The sequence below is a fragment of the Macaca nemestrina genome, chromosome 3 (genome assembly GCF_043159975.1).
Source record: "Macaca nemestrina isolate mMacNem1 chromosome 3, mMacNem.hap1, whole genome shotgun sequence".
Lineage (NCBI taxonomy): Eukaryota > Metazoa > Chordata > Mammalia > Primates > Cercopithecidae > Macaca > Macaca nemestrina.
The window spans coordinates 146,055,614-146,063,912 of NC_092127.1; the positions used below are offsets into that span (position 1 = coordinate 146,055,614).

At 49.3% G+C, this 8,299-nt stretch overlaps 1 pseudogene; it reads left to right on the plus strand.

Annotated features, from left to right (window-relative positions):
• The first annotated feature begins 607 nt into the window (after positions 1-607).
• On the plus strand, positions 608-1,614 carry LOC105496889 (aminomethyltransferase, mitochondrial pseudogene; annotated as a pseudogene).
• The last annotated feature ends 6,685 nt before the right edge of the window (positions 1,615-8,299 follow it).

Genomic DNA, 8,299 nt, shown 5'->3' on the forward strand with positions numbered 1-8,299 from the left:
CACATATATACCATGGAATACTATGCAGCCATAAAAAAGGATGAGTTCGTGTCCTTTGTGGGGACATGGATAAAGCTGGAAACCATCATTCTGAGCAAACTATCACAAGGACGGAAAACCAAACACTGCATGTTCTCACTCATAGGTGGGAACTGAACAATGAGAACACTTGGACACAGGGTGGGGAACATCACACACCGGGGCCTGTCATGGATTGGGTGCCTGGGGGAGGGATAGCATTAGGAGAAATACCTAATGTAAATGACCAGTTAATGGGTGCAGTAAATCAACATGGCACATGTATACCTATGTAACAAACCTGCACATTGTGCACATGTACCCTAGAACTTCAAGTATAATTTAAAAAAAAAAAAAGAGAGAGCAATAATTTTTTTTTAAAGAAAAAGGCACTCCATGGGCAGTGTTCGAAAGAAAGTCTAAAAGAGAGTTCCTCACTTCCTGTGCATTAAGTTTATCTATATACTTACCTGTTCCCTTTAATAACTGTAGTTTTTGCTGGTGTTTAAATATGCTAAGAACTACATCTCCCAGCGTGTGTGGCAGAGTGGTGGCCTCTGTGCACCATCTGCACCCATCAAAGGGGACAATGCAGTGGGCTGTGAGCACAGTGGCCCATCGGGGTTTTCTCCTGCAGGCATTCCCTCCTGTCTTGTGTCATCCACTTAGTTGTGCACAGACCAAGATACATGGTGGCGACCCGGTGAAGCTGACGCAGAGTCTAGTGGTTGGAGACATTGCCAAGCTAAGGCCAAACCAGAGGACACTGTTGCTGTTTACCGATGACTTGATTGTGACCAGCACTTCTGAGGGGCATCTATATGTGATGTCCAACACTGGCTGCTGGGAAAAAGACTTGGCCTTCATGCAGGTCAAGGTCAGAGAACCTCAGAGGCAGGGCAGAGATGTAGGCCTGGAGGTGGTAGATACTGCCCTGCTAGCCCTGCAAGGGCCCCCTGTGGCTCAGGTGCTATAGGCCGGCGCGGCAGCTGACCTGAGGAAACTGCCTTCATGACTAGTGCTGTGATGGAGGTGTTTGACATGTCTGGCCGCCACCTTACCCACTATGGCTGCACAGGAGAGAATGGCATGGACATCTTGGTGCCAGCAGTGGGGGCAGTTCACCCGGCATCAGCTTTTCTGAAAAACCCAGAGGCGAAGCTGGCAGTGCTGGCAGCTTGTGCCTGGAGGCGGGCCTCTGGCTGTATGGGAGTGACACTGGTGAACACACTACCCCTGTGGAGGGCAGCCTCAGTTGGACATTGGGGAAGTGCCACCGAGCTGCTCTTGACTTCCCTGGAGCCAAGGTCACTGGTCCCCAGCTGAAGGGGAAGTGCAGTGGAGGCTTGTGGGGTTGATGTGTGAGGGGGCCCTGATGCAGGCACACAGTCCCACCTGAGCATTGAGGGTCCATGACTGGTACTGTGACCAGTGGCTGTCCCTTGCCCAACCTGAAGAAGAATGTGGCAATGGGTTACATGCCCTGCCAGTGGTCAGCCAGGGACAATGCTGCTGGTAGAGGTGTGGCAGAAGCAGCAGATGGGCGCGGTCAGCAAGATGCCCTTTGCATCCATGAACTGCTCTGCCCTCAGGTGAGGATGGCTCAGGGCAGGGCCACCCCCTCCAGAAGTCTTGCCCTAGAGGGCATCCTACAAGGGCTTTCGCAGGAAGCTGAGGCAGAACTCACTGGGGGTGGGCAGCTAAGGGGGAGGTTGGTTCTAGTTGTCTGGTTAGGGGGGTCATACCACCTACTCTCCCCACCCAACCCATGCCACTCCAGCTCCAGGACCCCATTTCTGAGTGACAGACCAGCCCATTCAATGTCTTCTTTCGGTCCATGATCCCACTGACCTACTCTAGCCTGATGGAGGGAAATGAGAAGCTCTGGTTCTGCCATCTCTCCCACTCTGCCAGGTGCCGGCTGTGGAACAAAGGCTTGCCTTTGTGGGGAGGATAAAACCTGCCCAACCTGCCTCACCTTGGTTATTCGCATTGCAAGGAGTCATTACCATGGGCAGTGTGGGCTCAGGCCACCCCTCCAGTTTGCTTTCCATAAATGCAAATTGTCCCTACTGTGAATGAGGAATGACTCACAGGCATGCGCCACCACATGAACCGCCACACCCAGCCATAAAGTTATTTTTAACTCAGGTTTATTTACAAAGAAATGGAATCCCAGAGAATCCAGAGAGGCAGAGTCAGAGTGACTGCGTTTAACCACCAAAGACAAGAAGCGTGGGCATATTTACAATACAGGGCAGCAGGAACGTATTGCTAACCAGTTGCCTTAGCTCACAAAGACCTGTGGTGGTAACTGATCATAGTGTTCCTAGGAACAAAATGGATGGGTAGTCAAAAATGTAGCTTGCATCATTATAGTGGAAAGTCACAGCCTTTTACCCAGTTTTCAGACTTAATAACTTTACAGATGCAGAGGGCCTTGATTGAAGAATGTCTCTGGTGGTCCACCCTAACCAGAGCCATGCAGGCAGGAGAATTCTGGGACATGTAGTTCAGTCTAGCCAAGTCTAGCCAAGTCGACAATTATAAAGCCACCACTCCTAAGGAAGACGCAGAGCAGGGATTTGACCATAGGTGGTCAGGAGTCGCAGGCTCCACTCTTAACTGTTACTCTATTTTACCTCCTTGGGGTACCCAGGTTGGTCTTGAATTCCTGGGCTCAAGTGATCCACTGCCTCTGCTTCTCAAAGTGCTGGGATTATAGGCATGAACCACTTTGAGAAGCAGAGGTGCCATAAAGTTATTTTTAACTCAGGTTTGTTTACAAAGAAAATGTATCACAGACCTTACGTAGTTCTGGGCCACGAGGCTGCCTCAATGAACTTTCCATCTATTGAGCTTATGGTAAATGTTCCACCATCTTCTAATTGGAATCTACACTAATGGCCAAATAATACGTAGACTCGAAAGTATGTATGCTTTACAAAAAAATTACACTTACATTAACATACCTGATTCTATCCTGAAGTGGAGCCAAAAGTCTCTGTAGTTTGTTTAACAGATTCAAAATAGTAGAGAGAAAATTTCAGCAAATCACCGTACTATTTTGCTGTCCTCCCTCCCAAACAATGCAGCAGCTGAGTGGTGGCTGGACTGCCGGATTCTGGGGGTGCTGGTCTGCCCGGGATTTTCATAGTTTAGTGCAGAAACTCCCATGCCCTGGCAAACCAGGAGGTTTGGTCACCCTAGCTGGGGGATAAGCAGGCCTTACATGCCCACCTAGGAAGGTCTGAGTTTATCAGTACGGTAGCATCATGAACACACAGGCACCAGGTACAGCTTTCCAGAAGCCTCTTTTCTCAAAGAAGAAAAGACAAGATCATAAGCCCCACAAAATGGCAGATTTGCCACTGGATCCAGTTGCCTTGTGCTTTCCTCATCACTCACACTGTGGTGGGCGTGAGCTGGAGTTCCAGGCCCTCCAGACCAGGGTTGAGGGTTTTTTCACCTCAACCTGCAAAAGAGACACCCACAGAGCTTTTCCAGTCTGCAGGTGCCTTAGTGCAGGAAGTTGTCTCCTGGTTCTTTTCCTGGAACATGCCGGAAGGTTGGTGTGCAGGTTGCACATGGTAAATCCAGTCCCACATGCCTATCTCCCTAAGCCTTTGGAGTCTCTCTTCCATATTGTGACAGGAAAGCTCTCTAGTAAGTGCGCTCATGTGAATGAATTTAGCCTGCTCTAGTGTTCTATTCCATTATTCTTGTTTGAACATCTTTAGGATGTACTTCCACACATGTTCCCTAGGTCTCTGAAGATACACATTAGAAAAGTGTGGCAATTCTTTTGGCGTATAAACTATTTCTTCCTGGGTCATGGTGGGTCCCTGTCCTACTGGAACGTGCTGAGATTTGGCAATAATCATGAGTCTAGTGGCAACACGGGGTGGTTGTGGTAGATTTAGAGCAGAATGAGTAACTCCTTTTAAGGCATTTGTCTCCAGATGAGCTTATCACAGATATTTAAGCAGAGGAAAGCTAGTCTTCTACCGAGAGCAAGCTACTTCCACAGGAGAGGGAAGCTCAAAACTATGCATTCAACTCTTGTTGTAAGTCAGTGACCCACACTCTTAAATTGTATGTTTAATGTTTTAGTGTTATGCCCAGACCATTTGTTCCCCAAAGAAGACCACCAGAGTCCAGAGTCAAAGCCAAGTGGCAAGGATCTTTACTACAAGTTCGAACCTGGTCCCTCCTTTACACAGTATACAAGAGGGCCCCGATCAATGCGAGCGTTTGCTTTTTATAGCCCGAAAGTTGCAGGGGAACAAAGAAATTCTTTTGGCTCCCGCGCTTTCAGTAACCTTGAACGGCTGTCTCCTTATCGGAGACTTTCCAGGTGGTGTTTGTACTGGGCTCAGGGAGTTTGAGAGATATATGGCAGTATGTGGTGGGATGGGAGGATGGGATGTGTTTGTACTAGGCTCAGGGAGTTTCGAGCCCGGGGGCTGAGGAATGTGCCCAGCTCCTTTCATTCCCCCCTTCTTTTCAGGTATCTTTAGAGCCAATCTTGGGTCTTATAAGTCTGATTCTGTTTCAGCGTTTACAGGTTGGTATTGGGCTCTGAGGACCATGAGTTGTACGGTGTCAAATCTCTCCCTAACAAATTGTAAAATTCTGTTAACAACACAAGGTCCTACGGTAAGCAGAAATAGTAGACTTAGCAGGGGTCCAAGGAAGGGGGCTAACAGAGAAAACATAGAGGAATTCCACCATTGGTCTGCAGCTGAAGCAAACTGCCGTGTTTTTACTTCAGTGCTTAACTTGCGTAACTGTTGGACCCAGTCCTCTACAAGTCCTGATTCATTTATGTAGAAACAACAGTCTTCTTTTAGAAATATACATGTACCACCTTTTTCTGCAGTGAGTAGGTCTAGGGCTCTCCGGTTCTGCAAGGTTACCTGAGCTAGGGACGTGAGCTGCCGCTGAAGGGAGGCAAGGGACTCAGCCGACTCCTCCATAGCAACGGCAAATTGTTGGTACAACTTGTTACTTTCTATGAGGGTGTGACCTAGGGCTCCCCCCGCCAGTCCGGCCGCAATGAAGGATGCGGTGAGGGAGATTCCTGCAATGAGGGGGAGAAATATGGCTCGTGCAGGTCTTGGTCTAGGGTCTGGGTGAATAGCAGCACTAGTCCAGTTACCGGTATACCCTAGGAACTCGCCAGCAGTTAGTAGAGTCAACCGGGGAACTAATGTGACAGGGAGACACAGTAGGTTATTAACAGAAGGACTAGGTAGGTTCTTAGATAAGGTTCCATTACACCAGAAGAATATGCCTGATGGAGCCCTTAAGGTGATATTAGGGGGCGTTGCAGTGATGCTGCAGAGGCTGGAATTGGTTCCTGAGAAACAGTAGGGAAACTTTTTCTGACTGGGGTTTAGGCATAGGGGCACGTTCAGGATAGGAGCATACGAGAGGTTTCGGAGGTTGTTAACTTGGGCAAAGGTAGAGGATCCCCATGGCAGAGGGACAGCGGTTAGCGGTGGACGCCCTAGAGTGGCGCACAGAAAGCAGCCAGACAGGCTATGAAGTCCTGTAAGGTTAGCAAGTTCTAGTCCTTCTTGTAATAACTTTAACCAGGAGAAAGGACGTAAGTCTTGTGTTAGTCTGTTTTCCTGTCGTTGGATATTCCTGTGGACCAGGGGCAGTACTTGCACTAGGCCTCGCCACAGATAGAGGTGACTGCTAGGCCATGTGGAGGAGGGGGAGTAGTATACAGCCCCATGTTGAGGCGTGGTCCAGCGGGAGTTCCAGGGGTCTCTAACTATTCATGTATATGAAAAGTCTCTATCCCGTCTATGATGGAAGGGCCACTTAGGGTCTAACTGTTTTCTCTCTCCCCAATAACGGGGTCTATGGATGTTACAATAGTTATAAGGACAGCCGGCATTTTGGTGCCACCAATAGTGTTTACAATTGTATTTAGTCTGATCAAACTCAAAGCATATTATTGGTGTCATAGGTTTGGCTATTTGAAAAACAGTAAAATTTAGTAGAATTGGGCTGTTGCACCCTGAGGAAGGGCAATCAGCACTGGCCAATAATTTTCCGGGCTTATGAGGTTGCCCAGGGTGGGTTCGGTTTTCATAAAGCCAGAATCTCCAGACAAAGGGATTATGAACTGGTTTTGTGATTTCTCCAGCGGCCACTAGGGCGACTAACGTTAGGGTTAGACTACCTAACTGCATGTTTGCAGTGAGCTATGCTGCTGGCGCAGGGTGAGTTTTAAGGGGTTGTTCCTAGCTCTGTCCACAGTCCATGTGTCCGGTGCTTCAGCCGCCGCCGTGATTGGTCCCAGAAGATCGGAGGTTGGGTCTACTGGCTTGACGTGGGAGTAGTGGATCCACGATGCGATGCCTTCTACCTTCAGGGTGGTGGGTGTGGTTAGGAGTACCTGGAGTGGTCCTTTCCCCCTGGGTTCTAGGGTCTCTTGTCGGTGTCGCTTGACTAGGACCCAGTCTCCCGGCTGGTACGGACGGGGTGTCGGCAGGGGACCGGTCTCGTATAGTTCCTTCAGCTTGGGCCAGATTTCTTGATGAATTTTCTGCAAGGCTTGTAGGGAAAATAAGAGTTCAGAGACATTTTCTGTTTCAGACTTGAGCAGATCATCTTTTAGGCCGGGAACTAAGGGTGGGGGTCTGCCATACATAATTTCATAAGGAGTAAGGCCCAGTCTGTAAGGGGTATTACGGGCCCGGAACAGAGCGTAGGGGAGAAGGACCACCCAATTAGCGCCAGTCTCCATAGTTAATTTAGTTAAGGTCTCTTTTAAGGTCCGATTCATTCTTTCTACCTGTCCTGAAGTCTGGGGCCTGTAAACGCAATGTAGTTTTCAATTTGCCCCAAGGATGGAAGCCAAATCCTGACTTACCTTAGCGACGAAGGCCGGCCCATTATCTGACCCTATCTGGATGGGGAAGCCATACCTGGGGAGGATATTTTCCAGGATTTTCTTTGCTACAACCTGAGCAGTTTCTTTCTTGGTGGGGAATGCTTCAGTCCACCCTGAAAAAGTATCTACAAAGACAAGTAAGTACCGATACCCGTACTTTCCTGGCTTTATTTCAGTAAAATCTACTTCCCAGTAGATACTGGGCCTGGTTCCCCTGAGCCTTGTTCCCATTGCAGCCTGGGATTGGGGGTGGGCGTTGTTAAGCTGACAGACTTTGCAACTTGTCACGATGTTGCTGGCCATCTCGGCTGTATGTCTGAATTTGAGCTTAGAGCGTCTGATCAGGTCTATCATCCACCGAGCACCCAGGTGGGTGGTTCAGTGGATGTGTTCTAACACTTGTTGTCCTAATTTTTCTGGTAGGATGGTTTGGTCGTTAGTATCAGTCCACCACCCATTCTGGATCTGTTTCAGGGGAAGCTTGTCAATCCACTGGAGATCTCGTTCTGAATAATCAGGGAAATATGGCAAGTCCCAGGGGCCCGGGTCAGGGAGCTGGAGTGCAAGGAGTTGACTGGGAGCCTTTGCCACCTTTCTTGCAGTTTGGTCCGCCAGAAAGTTGCCTTGAGCAGTTGGAGTAGTTAGTTTCTGATGCCCTGGGCAATGCACAATGGCTAACTTTTCTGGCCTCCATAGGGCTGTTAGCAGGGCTAGGATTTCTTGCTTGTTTTTTTTTATCTCTTTTCCTTCAGCCGTCAGTAACCCCCGCTCCCTGTAGATGGCCCCATGTATATGCGCTGTTGCAAAAGCATATCGGCTGTCTGTATATACCGTCAGCTTTTTCCCCGCCCCTAAGGTAAGAGCTTGGGTGAGTGCTATCAGTTCGGCCTTCTGGGCCGATGTCCCCGGGGGCAGGGGTTCCACCCAGATTACCTCAGTCTCTGAAGTCACTGCCGCTCCAGCGTACCTCTGGCCCTGATGCATGAAGCTGCTCCCATCAGTGAACCAGACGAGGTCGGCGTCAGAAAGTGGGCGGTCCTGCAGGTCTTCTCGAACTCCGTGCACCTGAGCTAGTATCTCGGTGCAGTCGTGGAGTGGGGCGTCCAGGTCCGGGTTGGGCAGCAGCGAGGCAGGGTTTAAGGTTGTTGTTATCCCAGGTCTTCATGGAGGGCCTCATCGAACAGGGTAGGAGAGTTTTTGAATCCTTGCGGCAGTCTGGTCCATGTCAGTTGGCCACTTATGCCTCTATCAGGGTCGTTCCACTCGAAGGCGAAGAGCTTTTGGCTCTGAGGGGCTAAAGGCAAACTGAAGAAAGCATTTTTAAATCTAAAACGGTGTACCATTGATGTTTAGGGTTTAGGGTACTCA